This window comes from Anomaloglossus baeobatrachus, chromosome 3, assembly GCF_048569485.1.
Source record: "Anomaloglossus baeobatrachus isolate aAnoBae1 chromosome 3, aAnoBae1.hap1, whole genome shotgun sequence".
Classification (NCBI taxonomy): Eukaryota; Metazoa; Chordata; class Amphibia; order Anura; family Aromobatidae; genus Anomaloglossus; species Anomaloglossus baeobatrachus.
The window spans coordinates 72,954,610-72,974,738 of record NC_134355.1 but is presented as its reverse complement, the minus strand read 5'-3'; the positions used below and the strand labels follow the sequence as shown (position 1 = coordinate 72,974,738).

General features: G+C 46.8%; 2 long non-coding RNA genes across 2 annotated transcripts in view; both read left to right on the top strand.

Annotated features, from left to right (window-relative positions):
- Positions 1 to 3,623, top strand: part of LOC142294978 (uncharacterized) — a 65,575-nt gene extending 61,952 nt beyond the window's left edge. The window contains exon 3 of the long non-coding RNA XR_012751334.1: positions 3,539 to 3,623. This is a non-coding gene — a long non-coding RNA (uncharacterized LOC142294978). The remainder of the gene's footprint in view (positions 1 to 3,538) is intronic.
- LOC142294977 (uncharacterized) lies at positions 3,622 to 19,556 on the top strand. The gene is made up of 3 exons (XR_012751332.1): positions 3,622 to 3,766; positions 9,442 to 9,531; positions 19,394 to 19,556. It is a non-coding gene; the product is annotated as an uncharacterized LOC142294977 (long non-coding RNA).
- Positions 19,557 to 20,129: the final 573 nt, after the last annotated feature.

Sequence of the window (20,129 nt, the reverse complement as noted above, 5' to 3'; positions counted from 1 at the left end):
CCCTCTCCACAGGCATCAGCCCTATCCACAGGCATCAGGCCTCTCCACAGGCATCAGCCCTCTCCACAGGTATCAGCCCTCTCCACAGGTATCAGCCCTCTCCTCAGGTATCAGCCCTCTCCACTGGTATCAGCCCTCTCCACAGGTATCAGGCCTCTCCACAGGTATCAGGCCTCTCCACGGGTATCAGGTCTCTCCACGGGTATCAGCCCTCTCCACGGGTATCAGCCCTCTCCACTGGTATCAGCCCTCTCCACAGGTATCAGCCCTCTCCACAGGTATCAGGCCTCTCCACTGGTATCAGCCCTCTCCACAGGTATCAGCCCTCTCCACAGGTATCAGCCCTCTCCACAGGTATCAGCCCTCTCCACAGGTATCAGCCCTCTCCACAGGTATCAGCCCTCTCCACAGGTATCAGCCCTCTCCACAGGTATCAGGCCTCTCCACAGGTATCAGGCCTCTCCACTGGTATCAGCCCTCTCCACAGGTATCAGGCCTCTCCACAAGCATCAGCCCTCTCCACAGGCATCAGCCCTCTCCACAGGCATCAGCCCTCTCCACAGGCATCAGGCCTCTCCACAGGTATCAGGCCTCTCCACAGGTATCAGGCCTCTCCACAGGTATCAGCCCTCTCCACTGGTATCTGCCCTCTCCACTGGTATCAGCCCTCTCCACTGGTATCAGCCCTCTCCACTGGTATCAGCCCTCTCCACTGGTATTAGCCCTCTCCACAGGTATCAGCCCTCTCCACAGGTATCAGCCCTCTCCACAGGTATCAGCCCTCTCCACAGGTATCAGCCCTCTCCACAGGTATCAGGCCTCTCCACAGGTATCAGGCCTCTCCACTGGTATCAGCCCTCTCCACAGGTATCAGGCCTCTCCACAAGCATCAGCCCTCTCCACAGGCATCAGCCCTCTCCACAGGCATCAGCCCTCTCCACAGGTATCAGGCCTCTCCACAGGTATCAGGCCTCTCCACAGGTATCAGGCCTCTCCACAGGTATCAGCCCTCTCCACTGGTATCAGGCCTCTCCACAGGTATCAGCCCTCTCCACAGGTATCAGCCCTCTCCACAGGTATCAGCCCTCTCCACAGGTATCAGCCCTCTCCACAGGTATCAGCCCTCTCCACAGGTATCAGCCCTCTCCACTGGTATCAGGCCTCTCCACAGGTATCAGGCCTCTCCACAGGTATCAGGCCTCTCCACAGGTATCAGCCCTCTCCACAGGTATCAGCCCTCTCCACAGGCATCAGCCCTATCCACAGGTATCAGCCCTCTCCACTGGTATCTGCCCTCTCCACAGGCATCAGGCCTCTCCACTGGTATCAGGCCTCTTCACAGGTATCAGCCCTCTCCACTGGTATCTGCCCTCTCCACAGGTATCAGCCCTCTCCACAGGTATCAGGCCGCTCCACAGGTATCAGGCCTCTCCACAGGTATCAGGCCTCTCCACAGGTATCAGGCCTCTCCACTGGTATCAGCCCTCTCCACAGGTATCAGGCCTCTCCACAAGCATCAGCCCTCTCCACAGGCATCAGCCCTCTCCACAGGCATCAGCCCTCTCCACAGGCATCAGGCCTCTCCACAGGTATCAGCCCTCTCCACAGGTATCAGCCCTCTCCACAGGTATCAGCCCTCTCCACTGGTATCAGGCCTCTCCACAGGTATCAGCCCTCTCCACAGGTATCAGCCCTCTCCACTGGTATCAGGCCTCTCCACAGGTATCAGCCCTCTCCACAGGTATCAGCCCTCTCCACAGGTATCAGCCCTCTCCACAGGTATCAGCCCTCTCCTCAGGTATCAGGCCTCTCCACAGGTATCAGCCCTCTCCACAGGCATCAGCCCTCTCCTCAGGTATCAGCCCTCTCCACAGGTATCAGCCCTCTCCACAGGCATCAGCCCTCTCCACAGGCATCAGCCCTCTCCACAGGTATCAGCCCTCTCCTCAGGTATCAGCCCTCTCCACTGGTATCAGCCCTCTCCACAGGTATCAGCCCTCTCCTCAGGTATCAGCCCTCTCCACAGGTATCAGGCCTCTCCACAGGTATCAGCCCTCTCCTCAGGTATCAGCCCTCTCCACTGGTATCAGCCCTCTCCACAGGTATCAGCCCTCTCCTCAGGTATCAGCCCTCTCCACAGGTATCAGGCCTCTCCACAGGTATCAGCCCTCTCCACAGGTATCAGCCCTCTCCACAGGCATCAGCCCTCTGCACAGGTATCAGGCCTCTCCACAGGTATCAGGCCTCTCCACAGGTATCAGCCCTCTCCACAGGCATCAGCCCTCTGCACAGGTATCAGGCCTCTCCACAGGTATCAGCCCTCTCCTCAGGTATCAGCCCTCTCCACTGGTATCAGCCCTCTCCACAGGTATCAGCCCTCTCCTCAGGTATCAGCCCTCTCCACAGGTATCAGGCCTCTCCACAGGTATCAGCCCTCTCCACAGGCATCAGCCCTCTGCACAGGTATCAGCCCTCTCCACTGGTATCAGCCCTCTCCACAGGTATCAGCCCTCTCCTCAGGTATCAGCCCTCTCCACAGGTATCAGCCCTCTCCACAGGTATCAGCCCTCTCCTCAGGTATCAGCCCTCTCCACTGGTATCAGCCCTCTCCACAGGTATCAGCCCTCTCCTCAGGTATCAGCCCTCTCCACAGGTATCAGGCCTCTCCACAGGTATCAGCCCTCTCCACAGGCATCAGCCCTCTGCACAGGTATCAGGCCTCTCCACAGGTATCAGCCCTCTCCACAGGTATCAGCCCTCTCCACAGGCATCAGCCCTCTGCACAGGTATCAGGCCTCTCCACAGGTATCAGGCCTCTCCACAGGTATCAGCCCTCTCCACAGGCATCAGCCCTCTGCACAGGTATCAGGCCTCTCCACAGGTATCAGCCCTCTCCTCAGGTATCAGCCCTCTCCACTGGTATCAGCCCTCTCCACAGGTATCAGCCCTCTCCTCAGGTATCAGCCCTCTCCACAGGTATCAGGCCTCTCCACAGGTATCAGCCCTCTCCACAGGCATCAGCCCTCTGCACAGGTATCAGCCCTCTCCACTGGTATCAGCCCTCTCCACAGGTATCAGCCCTCTCCTCAGGTATCAGCCCTCTCCACAGGTATCAGCCCTCTCCACAGGTATCAGCCCTCTCCTCAGGTATCAGCCCTCTCCTCAGGTATCAGCCCTCTCCACAGGTATCAGGCCTCTCCACAGGTATCAGCCCTCTCCACTGGTATCAGCCCTCTCCACAGGTATCAGCCCTCTCCTCAGGTATCAGCCCTCTCCACAGGTATCAGGCCTCTCCACAGGTATCAGCCCTCTCCACAGGCATCAGCCCTCTGCACAGGTATCAGGCCTCTCCACAGGTATCAGCCCTCTCCTCAGGTATCAGGCCTCTCCACAGGTATCAGTCCTCTCCACAGGCATCAGCAGGGCTGCCATCAGGGTATTACAAACATAACTGGGGTACAGGGCCCAGTGAGGGGGGAGGGGGGCGCCCGGGGTAATTACTTAGCTTTATTAAGCTCTCTCCCTCTCTCTTCACCAGGCCCGTGGGCGGCACTGCACTGTACCTTTAAATCTTCCTGTCAGCAGCTTCAGTGGTTACGCAGCACACGTGGTCAGGTCCTGGCACAGCAGATCATCTGTGTAATTCCCGGCATCTTCTCGCTCCAGACAGGACCTGCGGAGCTGAGTACAGGCTCCGCCTCCCCCTCCTGTGCTGTGAGTCATGGCTTCTCTCCTTCACGCGGAGCTCCAGGCCAGTCAGAGGCTGGTAAGATGGATGTGTGGTGACATGGGCCTGGGTCTGTCATACTGTGCACTGGGGTGGGCTGGATGGAGGGCAAATAGAGGGCCTGTAGCTGTGTATGTTGTAAAGACTTGGGGGGGGGGGGGGGGGGAGGGGTCTGAGCTGTGTATATTATTATATGGGGCTGGGGGTCCTGAGCTGTATATAATATTATATGGGGCTGGGGGTCCTGAGCTGTTTATATTATTATATGGGGATAGGGAATCCTGAGCTGTTTATATTATTATATGGGGCTGGGGGGTCTGAGCTGTTTATATTATTATATGGGGCTAGGGAATCCTGAGCTGTTTATATTATTATATGGGGCTGGGGGTCCTGAGCTGTATATAATATATGGGGCTGGGGGTCCTGAGCTGTTTATATTATTATATGGGGATAGGGAATCCTGAGCTGTTTATATTATTATATGGGGCTGGGGGTCCTGAGCTGTTTATATTATTATATGGGGCTGGGGGTCCTGAGCTGTGTATATTATTATATGGGGCTGTGGTGCCTGAGCTGTGTATATTATTATATGGGGCTGTGGGGATTGAGTTGTGTATATTATTATATGGGGCTAGGGGACCTGAGTTGTCTATATTATTATATGGGGCTGGGGCGCCTGAGCTGTGTATATGATATGTGGCTGGGGGACCTGAGCTGTGTATATTATTATATGGGGCTGTGGTGCCTGAGCTGTGTATATTATTATATGGAGCTAGGGAATCCTGAGCTCTATATATTATTATATGGGGCTGGGGCGCCTGAGCTGTGTATATGATATGGGGCTGGGGGACCTGAGCTGTTTATATTATTATATGGGGCTGGGGGTCCTGAGCTGTGTATATTATTATATGGGGCTGTGGTGCCTGAGCTGTGTATATTATTATATGGGGCTGTGGGGATTGAGTTGTGTATATTATTATATGGGGCTGGGGACCTGAGTTGTCTATATTATTATATGGGGCTGGGGCGCCTGAGCTGTGTATATGATATGGGGCTGGGGGACCTGAGCTGTGTATATTATTATATGGGGCTGTGGGGATTGAGTTGTGTATATTATTATATGGGGCTGGGGGTCCTGAGCTGTTTATATTATTATATGGGGCTAGGGAATCCTGAGCTGTTTATATTATTATATGGGGCTGGGGGGTCTGAGCTGTTTATATTATTATATGGGGCTAGGGAATCCTGAGCTGTTTATATTATTATATGGGGCTGGGGGTCCTGAGCTGTTTATATTATTATATGGGGCTGGGGGTCCTGAGCTGTGTATATTATTATATGGGGCTGTGGTGCCTGAGCTGTGTATATTATTATATGGGGCTGTGGGGATTGAGTTGTGTATATTATTATATGGGGCTAGGGGACCTGAGTTGTCTATATTATTATATGGGGCTGGGGCGCCTGAGCTGTGTATATGATATGTGGCTGGGGGACCTGAGCTGTGTATATTATTATATGGGGCTGTGGTGCCTGAGCTGTGTATATTATTATATGGAGCTAGGGAATCCTGAGCTCTATATATTATTATATGGGGCTGGGGCGCCTGAGCTGTGTATATGATATGGGGCTGGGGGACCTGAGCTGTTTATATTATTATATGGGGCTGGGGGTCCTGAGCTGTGTATATTATTATATGGGGCTGTGGTGCCTGAGCTGTGTATATTATTATATGGGGCTGTGGGGATTGAGTTGTGTATATTATTATATGGGGCTGGGGACCTGAGTTGTCTATATTATTATATGGGGCTGGGGCGCCTGAGCTGTGTATATGATATGTGGCTGGGGGACCTGAGCTGTGTATATTATTATATGGGGCTGTGGTGCCTGAGCTGTGTATATTATTATATGGGGCTAGGGAATCCTGAGCTCTATATATTATTATATGGGGCTGGGGCGCCTGAGCTGTGTATATGATATGGGGCTGGGGGACCTGAGCTGTGTATATTATTATATGGGGCTGTGGGGATTGAGTTGTGTATATTATTATATGGGGCTGGGGGGCCTGAGCTGTGTATATTATTATATGGGGCTAGGGAATCCTGAGCTGTATATATTATTATATGGGGCTGTGGGGATTGAGTTGTGTATATTATTATATGGGTCTGTGGGGATTGAGTTGTGTATATTATTATATGGGGCTGGGGTCCTGAGTTGTCTATATTATTATATGGGGCTGGGGCGCCTGAGCTGTGTATATGATATGGGGCTGGGGGACCTGAGCTGTGTATATTATTATATGGGGCTGGGGGGCCTGAGCTGTGTATATTATTATATGGGGCTAGGGAATCCTGAGCTGTATATATTATTATATGGGGCTGGGGCGCCTGAGCTGTGTATATGATATGGGGCTGGGGGACCTGAGCTGTGTATATTATTATATGGGGCTGTGGGGATTGAGTTGTGTATATTATTATATGGGGCTAGGGGGCCTGAGTTGTCTATATTATTATATGGGGCTGGGGCGCCTGAGCTGTGTATATCATATGGGGCTGGGGGGCCTGAGCTGTGTATATTATTATATGGGGCTGGGGGGCCTGAGCTGTGTATATTATTATATCGGGCTGCAGGGCAGTGTGTGTGGAAGGATATATATAAAGCGGAGTAGCTTATGTGGGGGATGGTATACAGAGGGGCAGCATATGTGAGGGATATTATACAGAGGAGCAGTGTGTGTGGGAGAGATATTATACACAGGGGCATTGTGTAGGGGTATATTATACAGGGGGCAGTGCAGAGGGTGGATTATTGAGAGGGGCGATGTAGGGGTATATTATTAATTTTCAGAGGGAAATATTTTCTGGAACAACTTCAAGGGTGCTAATACTTTTGACTGTGTGTTTGTGTAAGGCTGAGTATACAGCGCGAGTAAAACGGAGCGAGTGGAATGCGATAAAAAAAAATCGCATTCCACTCGGACCAATTTTACTCTATAGGACCGCTCCCATGAGCGATTTTTTTTCTAAGCTCTAATCGAACCAAGGAAACAATTGCAGCAATGGGTGCAATCGTTTTCACTCGCACCCATACAAGTCTATGGGTGCAAGAGACATTGCCCAGCACTCGCATTACAGCAGAGTAATGCGAGTGCAATGCGAGAATCGCATCAGCAGACAGTGGAGGAGATGGGGAGATTACTCCCTCCCTCTCCTCCGCAGCACCCACCCTTTCCTCCGCGGCTGTACTGGAAGGTTTGCGGGGTGGAGGCAGAGCTGGGGTGGAGCCTGAGCAGAGTCTCAAGATGGCCCCAAAATGTTGCCAGTATGGGGCCCTGAAATTCCTAGTGGCGGCCCTGGGTACCAGGCCTCTCTACATGTATCAGGACTACAAATGTTCATTGGATAAAACCTTTAAAGGGAACCTGTCACCTAGAATATGCGTTCTGAGCTATCAGCATACGCATGTGTGCCCTAATTACACCTCCCTACCCATCCTTGTGTTATAAAATTGTATAATATGAAAGTAATAATAAACGTTTTATTACCTTCATATTTCGTATGTAAATAGCAGGGAATATGGACACAGGGGCGCAGTGCGTGTTTGAAGCCGGCCCGTGAACACCCAGAAACGAAGCCTGCTACAATGCACGCAGGATAGAATGAGCGACGGGGACATCGCTCATGTGACTCCATGGTATCACGCCCACAGGAGCATGATACCACGGAAAGTATGCAGATGTCCATAGGGCAAGGCGCCGCCCCTGTGACCATATTCCCTGCTATTTACATACGAAATATGAAGGTAATAAAACGTTTTTTATTACTTTCATATTATACAATTTTATAACACAGGGATGGGTAGGGAGGTGTAATTAGGGCACACATGCGTCTGCTGATAGCTCAGAACGCATATTCTAGGTGACAGGTTCCCTTTAAACAACCTAGAATTAGAAAAATATTGCCTTCAGGATGATTCCTGGAATAAGCTGTTTGTGAGGGATCCTTCTTAAACTCGTTTATGCAAAACAGGTAATACTTGGACGGCCATTGCAAGTCAGTTTGATCGTTCAAATTATTTTTTTTTGCATGCGGACCAATGGTCTACAAGTAAAAAGTTGCAGCAGTCAAGACTTTGATCCATTTTGCTTATACTGGATCATTATAGTTTAATGCGTGTACAAATCAGAACTCACATAGGTTACCATTCAAATGTATTGCAGTTTTCATGGATCCATTACAATCATTAACACAGGAAACTGTATTTTACCTGTAATATTTATTAAAATGTTCACGCAAAATATATATATATCATAAGGATGTAAAAAACAGCCTGTGGCTGAAAAATTGTGTTTTTTTCTGGATAAAAAGACGGATATATTTGCAGACACTTGTCTAAACCCAGGCTTACTAGCCCAACTTCTGGAGCCCACAGTGATCAGACAGAAAACTATTTCTGCTTTGCGTTCTGCAGGGAAATGCAGCATTACATGCCTTGGCATCATAGGATGATAATTGCAATTCATAGATATATACCGGTTAATCTACTGTATATATAATTTTTTTATTTTTGCTTTTTTTGTACCACATGAAAAATTTGTCTTGTTTTCCATATGAATTTCTCATTTTATTTGAAATGATCTTCCAAAGTTGTCTCCATCTCCAATAATGTCCAATATGTGGGACATGATAGGGCAATGTGGGACATGATAGGGCAATGTGGGACATGATAGGGCAATAGATGACATTATGGGGCAATGGAGGACATTATGGGGCAATTGAGGACATTATGGGGCAATGGAGGACATTATGGGGCAGTGAGGAACATTATGCGGGACATAATAGGGAAATGTGGGACATCATAGGGCAATGTGGAGCATTATGGGGCAATGTGGGGCATTATGGGGCAATGTGGGACATGATGGGGCAATGGAATACATTATGGGGCAATGGGGGACTTTATGGGGCAATGGGGGACATTATGGGGCAATGGAGGAAATTATGGGGTAATGTGGGACATGATAAGGCAATATGGGACATTATGGGTCAATGGGGGACATTATGGGGCGATGGGGGACATTATGGGGCAATGGGGGACATTATGGGAGACATTATTAGCAATGTGAGACAGATAGGGCAATGTGGGACATTATGAAGCAAATTGGGACATTATGGGGCAAATAGGAACATTGTAGGGCATTGGTGGACATTATAGAGCAATAAGGAACATAATGAGGCAATTAGAAAGAAGATTGTGAAAGGCAGCATAGTATAATGAGGAGCTGGGGGGGAGACTTTATGCAGAGATGTAGTAAGGGGAAGATATAGAAAGGGCACGTTTTGGGGGGACATTATGGAAAGGGGCACTTTGTGGCCCTATTTTGGAAAAGAGCAGTGTGTGGGAGGATATTTTGTGCAGGAAGCAATTAACAACCAGGATGGGTGGTATTATTAAGTAAACAGGGCCAGGATAGGAGATATTATTACTATATGGGGCCAGAGTGAGGAACAAACATTATTGGTTTATGGTGCAAATGGTGGACATAATTACTGTAGGGGCAAATTAGAGGACATTATTACTGCTGTAATATAATTTAATTTTGCAGATTCTGTGTTCCATCAGGGGAACAAAAGTCTGACGTGGTGTAGAAATTGGGGAAAAAGTGAGGAATGTGCTCTGGGAGTGATCGGCTATTGGTGACTGTGTGTTATTTTCTGTAGAGTCGAGTCATGGCAGGAAGAAGTGATGGCGGTCAGTGCCGCATGAAGAGGAAAAGCAAAGATGAATAACTTCAACTACAGAGGTCTCTGGTAAGTCAGTGTATTACATGTACACACATTATACACTATATACAGAGCTCCTGTGTATAATGTCACTAATTAATGTCACTGTAGATCACTGTATTACCTGTGCAGTATATACAGATCTTCTGTCTATAAAGTCACCGGTGATCACTGTATTACCTGTACACTGACACTATATACAGAGCTCCTGTGTATGATGGCACTGTAGGTAATATTAGTGTTATTGTGCTATTAGTATTGTGGGTTTTATTCATGATCATTATTGTTGTTTATTCGGGCACTGTGGTGGTAGTATGTGGTCTGGTCACGGTGTGGCGGTATTTCTCTGTTGTATGTGGTATTATTTGGTCATTTATGTGGTGTGGTCATAGTGTTGAGGTATTTTCTCTTGTATGTGGTAATATTTGGTTATTATGTGCTCTGATCACGGTGTGGCGGTATTTCTCCCTTGTATGTGGTATTATTGGTCTTGGTATAGTGGATTGTGTTGTGTCTGGAGGTCACTTTTTCTTTCTATCAATAAAGGGAAGATTATTTTCAGTAGAGATTAAATATGTAAACGTTTAACCCCTCTCTGTCCTGTGACTATTACACCGCACAGACATGCTAATTAATCGCTTATTCTAAGGCAATGTGCCCATGATGAATATTTGGTAAGGTGTTACATCAGTATTTATAGCCAAAACCAGGAGTGGTAAAATCAGAGGAAAAGTATAATAGAAACACCTCTGCAGTTTTATCCCACTCCTAGTTTTGGCTTAGGCTGGAAACACATTTATGCGTAAAATCGTGTAAATGTGTAAAATCAGTCCGACTTGCCTGAAAAAAACTCGTCCGATTTTAGTTCACGTTAGGTCAGTGTGCAATGCAAGTGCGATGCTTTTTTAAAATTATTTAATGACTAGCAGAGCGTGTACAATGCGTGTTTCATGCATATGGGATTCCTTTTTACTATGTCATCTGCCATTCAGCAGACACAGACAGAGCCATGTAGCAGAGCTGAATAGTCGCTGACAGCAGACACAGACAGAGCCGCACGATCAGAATGAAGTCGGATGAACTTCAACCGACTTCATTGTCATCCTGCGGCTCTGTCTGTGTGTCGTGTCCTGATTAGCGGTCACCCGTGAAGGACTCACCAGTGACCGCTAATCCCCTGAGTGACTGAAGTGAGCAGCGCGATTAGCGCTGCTGTCACACAGGCTACCCGCGGCCAGCTGGACTCCTCCACCCGAGACCGCAACTCACCTGTGACTTCATCGCTGTCACTTGGGAGACTTGCTGTCACTGTTGGAGGATCCAGCGGTGGCCGCGAGTTACCTGAGTGACGTCATCGCTGATCGCGCTACTCACCTCAGTTGCTGCGTGGAGCTGACAGGAGCAGCGGTGTTCTTCTGCAGCTCCTGTCACCTTCATGTAGCAGAGCTGGAAGCGACGCGGGACCTCCGTGGATTACGCCGGACCTGGAGGGGTTTTTGGGGCTTAATAAAGTGGTGAACGAGGGTATTTGTTAGTGTTTATTATTGCAAATAAAGGATTTTTTCACTGTGTGTTTATTAACTTTAAATTACAGGTTAATCATTGGGGGTGTCTCATAGACGCCTGCAATGATTAATCTAGGACTTAGTGGCAGCTATGGGTTGCTGCCATTAACTCCTTATTACCCCGATTGCCAACGCACCAGGGCAATTCGGGATGGCCGGGTACAGTCCCGAGACTGTCGCATCTAATGGATGCGGCAATTCTGGACGACTGCTGGCTGATATTGTTAGGCTGGGGGGGCTCCCCATAAAGTGGGGCTTCCCATTCTGAGAATACCAGACTTCAGCCGTGTGGCTTTACCCTGGCTGGTATTAAAATTAGGGGGAACCGCACGCCGTTTTTTTTTCATTATTTATTTATTTATTTTACTGCATGATATAGACCCGCCCATCGGCAGCTGTGATTGGTTGCAGTGAGACAGCTGTCACTCATCGCGGGGGCGTGTCTGACTGCAACCAATCATAGGTGCCGGTGGGAGGGTAAAGCAGGGAATACGAGATTGAATAATGAGCGGCTTTTTCAAAAGAGGAAAAGCCGCCGGAGCAGTGTGAACGCCGTGCAGCGCCGCGCTGGTGATCGGGGATCGGTGCTTATGAGAGAGGAGGGAAAGGAATAGACTGACATGGACAGAGAGAGAGAGACCGACAGAGAGAGAGCCTGACCGACAGAGAGAGACTAGAGCTAGAGAACGAGAGGGAGAGACCGACTGACAGAGGTAGAGATTGACCAACATTGTGAGACCTCACTCATTTCCAGTGTTTTGTGAAACATGCGATAAATGTATTTAGAAAATCGAATGTCACTAGGATGGTGCCGTCCGTGTGACATCCGTTTTTTTTTTTTTTTTTTTACCCGCTCCCATAGAGAATCATTGAAGAGACTCGCGCGAGAAGCTCTCCAAATCACAGCATGCTGCGATTTTTTTTTTTTTTTTTCTCAGTCCGATTTGGAGTGAGAAAAAAATCTCCGAATCATTGAATAACATGTGTCCGAGTGCAATGCAAGAATTACTCGCATTGCACTACTGCGAGAAAATCGCAAGTGAGAAGCCGGCCATAGAAATACTGATGTAACATTCTGACCACATACTGAACGTGTGAACGTGGCCTAAGGATAAGTAAGGATAACCAATTGCTGGGACCTGCACCGATCGTGCAACTTTTATCCTCATTAAAGTGGAGCTGATGTCCGACTCGTCCCCTGATCCATTCATTCAATAAGTTATCACCTACCAAAACTGTGCATTGGTGATAATTTGTTTTCACCAAAGATCCCCCTTGCTGCAAACTACTGTAATTGTACATCATTTATGGTGTGTGCACAGGAGATGTGCAGGAGCCGGCTGTAATGGGGATGATGGCTAAGGCTAGGTTCACACTTCCGTTGTTTTGCATCAGTCACAATCCGTCGCCTTGAGGAATTACGGTATCCTGTAAAATATTTTGCAGGAATCCAGTTTTTCCCCATAGACTTCTATTAGTGACGGATTGCGACTGATAATGCTGCGTTGAATCCGCTGCGTCGCGGTCAGTCGTTTTTTAACTTAAGCAAGCATTGTTGACCTTAGGGAGATCAACATATCCACTGCGGAGACACCATCACGTGTTTCTCAACGCAGTGATTCTAGAGCAACGCCCCCTGGGAAGTATGCAAATAAGAAAGCCGCGGAGACACCATCACGTGTTTCTCAACGCTGCCAGGAAACGCTTTCTTATTTGCATACTTCCCAGGGGGCGTTGCTCTAGAATCACTGCGTTGAGAAACACGTGATGGTGTCTCCGCAGTGGATATGTTGATCTCCCTAAGGTCAACAATGCTTGCTTAAGTAGTCTTTTACTAGGCATTGCCCCCACTAGCCAGATTCCTACTCCACACTGATGAGGGGCAAATACCCCGAAACGGCTGTCTGTGGATGGATACCATGTTTGGTATAGGTGGTCTCCTTGACTGGAGACTGCCCTTCCCGTGGTTGTTCCTTCCCGGTGAAAGACCTGGCTAGTTTCCTGGCAGCGTTGAGAAACACGTGATGGTGTCTCCGCGGCTTTCTTATTTGCAGTCGTTTTTTAACTGACCGCCGGGCGGGAGCAACGCAGCCTGTAACGTTTTTTGAGCAGCGCAATTCGTAGGATTTTGCTGCGCATGCTCTCTCTGGCTCCCTGCACACGTAACCAGGATACACATCGGGTAACCAAGCAATGCGCTTTGGTTAGTTACCCGATATTTACAGTGGTTACGTGTGCAGGGAGCCAGGGCTAAGCGGTGTATGCTGGTAACCAAGATAAATATCGGGTAATCAAGCAAAGTGCTTTGCTTTTAGTTACCCAATATTTACACTGGATACGTGTGTAGGGAGGCCGACACTTCCCCACTCTGCTCCGCCCCCTCCCGCACTCGGCATGTGTACACACACACACACACACACACTCACTTGTCCCCAGCCCTGCAGTCCCCGCGGCACTGACGTCCTCAGCTCCATGGCCCTGCTCGGCTCCGCCCCCTTGTGCTCCGCCCCCTCGCGCTCCGCCCCCCGCACACAACGGAGTCCGACAATGATTTCTGTTCTTTGTCATCTGTTGTACAACGCATCGGTCACATGCGTCAAGCAACGCATGTGACTGATGCAAAACAACGGAAATGTGAACCTAGCCTAACAGGTATTTGCATATCGCTGTAGGGTGGGCCACTGGAGTCAATTCCCACTGTGGGCCCCAGGCACCCCAGTCCGACCCTGACTATGACTATACAAACGGGACTGGAAGAGAAGACTCAGACTGGGCAGCGCCAGAAGCCCCATCCTCAGATCACCTCCTGCCACACAATCCTATTTCATCCTCTGAGCTGCAGTGATCCATATGGTCAATATAGGGAGGAAGAGGCCCAGAAATTCAATGGGTGACATTGGGCAGCCTGTTATCTAACAAAAACATTTCCAATACCTACATATAACACTATGTTTCTGTAACAGAAATTAATTGTTGAAAACTTTATTTTCTCCATGGATTTGCACCATATAGGTCAATAATGCACACTAAGCCCCCTGATTCATTCGTGTTCTCCAGCTTTATCATAGAAAACTCCTTGCAATATTGCAATATTTTTGCTTAACTGAAAAGTTGCACAAAAATGTTCAGACTTTTGATGTTTTTCCTCAGTTCTGACCACCCGAAGGGTGAGGTCGAGTGTGGCCAAAAGATTCATCAGGATTAAAGCAAAAAAAGTGGAATCAATTGGGTTGATGCATGCTAAAAGATATGCCAATTAATTAGGAGGCGTCCAAAGCACTATTCATCAGGTTAGAATACAAAATGGCAGTTTTCATGAAATAGGGACTAAGGGGGCGATTTAGTAAGGTTTTTTTTTACAGAAATCTTATGTAAACACCTTAAAGAGAACCAACCACCAGGATTTTGCTATATGAGGATAAGGCAGTGCCATACAGGCAGTAAGATGCTGAATCCAGGCATACCTGTGGTAGAAAGATCCGATGCTTGGTTGATGAAATATCTTTAATCAAAGTTGCAGAAATGTCCTGCACTTTGATTGTGTGCAATGGGGGCGGGCCTTTGTGGGTCGGGGTGGGTTTAGGCCTCCTCTGGCATCCTCTTGGCTTGCCTCCATTTATTTATTTGAATATCACTATTGTTGGTGGCACGTGCTCATTGCCACAGTAATTCTGTCTTAATTAAAATGGTGCCGGAGTCTGCGCATGCGCGTACCGCAATCTATGGCGCCATTTTATTGAAAAAACTGTGATGAAGACTATGAGAAGCATCGGCGTGTGCACAATTTTTGTTTTACATCTGTGCATTCACCCCTGCCACTCATGGTCCTCACCGCAGACTATGGCACTGTTTTATTGACGACACAATTACTGTGGCAATGAGCACGTGCCACCAACAACAGCAATGGCGGTGAGGCACGTTATTAAAATAAAGAAAAGGAGGCAAGCCAGGAGTACACTGGAGGAGGAGAAATAAACGCCGAGGACCCGACCCACAAAGGCCCGGCTACAATGCACACGATATTTCATCAACCAAGCTGATGCAGCATCTTACTGCCTGTATGGCACTGTCCTTACCTCATATAGCAAAATCCTGGTAGTTGGTCCTCTTTAAAGGGGTGGTTCACCCATATTTTTATTTTCTAGATATTATATTGAGAAACGATGTTTCTCTCAAATACCTTATGTTGGCAATAGTGCCTGTGAGAGGCGCTATTGCAGACCACAGGGATTCGGTGACGTCACGTCAAGTTCCTGTTACACCACAGCCGGCCGCAGTGTCCGTGAGTGATGGGCTGTGGGCGATGTTTCACCGCTCGTCACAGCCCATCTGCTCCCTCTTCCCTCACAGCAGAGCGCTGCAAGCAGTACACAAAGGGCTGTGCCAAGTGCTGAAACACTGCCCACAGCTCGGTGAGTCAGGAAGACTGGGCTGGCCGCAATGATGAAACGTGAGCAGGAACTTGACGTGATGTCACCGGATCCCCGAGGTCACGGAGCCCGGGGGTCACGGAGTGGGGAACAGCGTACTGCAATAGCGCCACCACATATTGCCAACATAAGGTATTTGAGCGAAACATTGTTTCTCAATATAATATCGATCTAGAAAATAAACGGTGAACCACCCCTTTAATAAGTTGCAATGCAATGTGAAAAAACATTTTGACATTTTGCATTTACACCACTGTAGCGGCCAGCTACACCAATACAACCATAGGATGCGCAGCGCATGGGCGGGAACAGGAGTGGTCATGTCCACCCATCAAATTCAGAATAGGTTACATCACTAAAGATGTGTAACTTACTCCAAAAATGTCCCCAAAGCAGGTGGATTTTTTTCCCAAGTATAAGACGTTAAAGAAAGGTTTTAAAATGTATTCTATTTCTCTATAAATTTTTTAATATTTTATTTACTTTTTTATATTAAATAATTCTGTTATTATAAGTCTGGGTGGCACAACACTTGAGCGCCATTTCAGGATAGGGTAGTTAGCATGCAAGAACCTTCTTCATCCACTTTTATGAATAATGAAAACTACATTTTTAAGGCCTAAGACACACGGCATGAAAATCGGAGCGAGTGGAGTGCAATAAAACATAGCATTCCTCTCGGACCAATATTAGCCTGTGTGTCATTACCCATGAGAGATTATTTTCTCAGCCCTAATCAAACCGAGAAATCAATCGCAGCATGCTGCGGGTGCAATGCGATCCTTGTTTCTCTTGCACCCATTCAAGTCTATGGGGTGAGAGAAAAATCGCACTGCACTCGCAGTACACCAGTGTACTGCGAGTGCAGAGCGAGAATGGCAATAGCTGTTAATGGAGGAGAGAGGGAGATATATTTCTCCCTTTCCCCTCCGCAGCACCGGCCCTCCCCTCCTCAATGCCGGCCCACCCCCCGCTGCTGTGGTCCGATCGCATGATCGAACCTCAGTCGCAGTGACACTCGCATGACACACACCTCCCGCTATGCTGCCAGCGTGAGCCGAGTGTCATGCGAGGATTGCCGTAGTCCCCCATGTGGCCTTAATGGAAATCTATGTCATCAAATTAAGACTGCAGCTCTACTTGTATGTAAGCAGCAGCTCATCAGTCAGTGTATGGTGAGATAATCTGCAATATAGAAAGCGCAGGATGATTATAAGCCACATGCATCTCACCAGCTAGTGAAGAGTCACACTTGCGAGTGACTCGAACGTGTCTCGAATCACATCACCCAGCATGGTCTGCCGTGCTCTGGACAGGAGCATCTCAGCTACATAGAAATACATGCAGCCGACCTGTCAGGAGAGTGTGCAGCCGTGCCGGGGTGATGCGATGCAAGACACGCAAGTGTGACTCTGGCGTAAGGCAGCTGCCACTTACAATGGGGGAAAAAAGAATTTAGTCAGCCATCAATTGTGCAAGTTCTCCCACTTATAAAGGTGAGATTTGCCTGTAATTGACATCATAGGTAGATCACAACTATGAGAGACAAAATGAAAAAACAAATCCTGAAAATTACCTTGTCTGATTTGACAAGATTTTATTTGCAAATTATGGTGGAAAATAAGTATTTGGTCAATAACAAAAGTTCATCTCAATATTTTGTTATATATCCTTTGTTGGCAATGAGAGAGGTCAAACGTTTTCTGTAAGTCTTCACAAGGTTGGCACACACTGTTGGTGGTATGTTGGCCCATTCCTCCATGCAGATCTCGTCTAGAGCAGTGATGTTTTGGGCCTGTCGCTGGGCAACACGGACTTTCAACTCCGTTCAAAGGTTTACAGTGGGATTGAGATCTGGAGGCTGGCTAGGCCACTCCAGGACCTACATATGCTTCTTACAAAGCCACTCCTTCGTTGCCATGGCAGTGTGCTTGGGATCATTATCATGCTAAAAGACCCAGCCATGTTTCAGCTTGAATGCCCTTGCTGATGGAAGGAGATTTACACTCAAAACCTCACGATACATGGCCCCATTCATTCTTTCGTGTACACGGTTCAGTCATCCTGGTCCCTTTGCAGATAAACAACCCCAATGCATGATGTTGCCACCCCCATGCTTCACAGTAGGTATGGTGTTCTTTGGATGCAACTCTGCATTCTGTCTCCTCCAAACATGACGAGTTGTGTTTGTGCCAGACAGTTCTACTTTGGTTTCATCAGATGATATGACATTCTTCCAATACTCTTCTGGATAATCCAAATGCTCTCTAGCAAACTTCAAACGGGCCCGGACATGTACTGGCTTAAGAAATTGGGATGGCTTTTCTTGCTTTTCTAGATCAAAAACAGTGTTTACTAAGTACCCTATGTTTATATGCACTAAGCTGTTCTGCAGGTACAACAGGGTATACGTCCACAATTTTTCCCCTTGGTTTCTGTTTGTTTTATGGCCAGTGTGAACATGAGTTTACAAGCTGCATGTATACCATCTTATACTCCAGCTCACTTTTTTGTTTTTATGTACTGGCTTAAGCAGGGGAACACGTCTGGCACTGCAGGATCTGAGCCCTGACGGCGTAAAGTGTTACTGATGGTAGCCTTTGTTATAGTTGTCCCAGCTCTATGCAGGTCATTCACTAGGCGCCCTCGTGTGGTTCTGAGATTTTTACTCACTGTTCTTCTGATCATTTTGACCCCGCGGGGTGAGATCTTGTGTGGAGCCCAGATTGAGGAAGATTATCAGTTATCTTGTATGTCTTCCATTTTATTATTATTGCTCCCACAGTTGATTTCATCACACTAAACTGATTGCCTATTGCAGATTCAGTCTTCCCAGCCTGGTGGGAGGCTTCAATTTTGTTTCTGGTGTCCTTCGACAGCTCTTTGGTCTTCACCATAGTGGAGTTTGGAATGCGACTGTTTGACATTGTGGGCAGGTGTGTTTTAAACTGATAATAAGTTCAAATAGGTGCCATTACTACAGGTAATGAGTGGAAGACCAAAAAACGCAAAGTGGTTTGAAAGGGAATTTATAACATATTTTATTTAACATAGCTAGTGCATCACATCAGAAAAAATCAGAAAAGCATTATGGACTAAGGGATATTGATCGCCAAAGTATCAGTATGCAATATTACATTATATCGCCATTTGTACAATGCCTTTGATTAAACTTTACATGGAGAGTCATACATAGTTATATTCAACATATATTCGTCCATAATGCTTTTCTGATTTTTTCTGATGTGATGCCCTAGCTATGTTAAATAAATAGGCCGCCAGTCAACCGACTTAAGGAGCAAAATATTGTCCATTGGGGTGACACATGATTGTGTTGATGATTGTTCTGTGCTATGGTTATAGAGAATTGATTCACAGGATCTGGTCTATTGAGCTTGTCAGCAATCTGAGAATCATCAATAATCTGAGAGCCCTGAAATCCGCAGAGGAAGGAGACGGTTCTCAGGGCATCCAGTGGCCACAGATTACTGACATCACCGATATGCTGGGTCATGCAAATCGATTTGTACCAACTGTATTCTGTGTGCCTGGAAGTGCAGTTATCGGCCGGTCTAGAAAGACTATTAAATAACAGACGATCGACTGGATGTGGCCGATCAGCAGTTGTTTAACAGACATGATTGGCCATTGTAAGCGCACTGTGCTTCCCACTGCCTATAAGGCTGTATGCAGATGAGAGGAACTGGACTCATCATTCCCATATTCTTAATTACTGGCTGATCAGCCACCAGTGATATATTTTAGGTTAGGGCTACATAGCGGTATGTGGGGGCGACATCTAAATCATATGTCTCATTGCTACACTGAAAGACAAATGTTTCCAAATGTGTTTGATTTTCTGTTTGTTTTTTTTTTTGTTTTTTTTTATTGCAGGAAAATAAAGAAGACAACACAAAGTTATATTTATAATATTCTACCTTCTAATACTGCCATATTTACTATACTTATAAATGTGAGGTTCTTAGTGCACATTTTAACCAAAGTGTGCAAGCCCATCTGCCAACGACAAGGCGACCTCATCAGATGGGGCCATACACTAACCTATTTATTGTATTTATAATATTCTTATTATTATCCTAGTAACCTATTTATTACTATTATAAAATTATTATACTTATTATTATTATCATTACAAGAGTACTATAAGATCACTAGAATTAAAGCTGTTGATCCAGAAGAAGGCGAAAACCCCCGGACACATTCAGCCAATTAATGTCACAGGGGAAAAATTCCTTCTCGACCCCGGGAAAAGGCGATCAGTCCAAGGACCCTGGATCAAATCCCCTAACACCTATTCATTATATACTATTTATTCTAGTCATTACTATAAATACTGTAATATCATTATTATTATTATTATTACCATTATTTATGCTATTTTTAGTTTGTTGCTATTTTACTGATCTTATTACTTTTCTATTATTATTATTATTATTATTATTATTATTATTATTATTATACTATGTAATATTTTATTCTAGATATCTTTGGATTATTGCTATTTTATTATTACCATTATTACTAACATTTGTATTTTTATTTTACTAAAATTATAACTTAGATTCCTATTCCTAAAGAAGCTGTTGATCCAGAAGAAGGCAAAAACCCC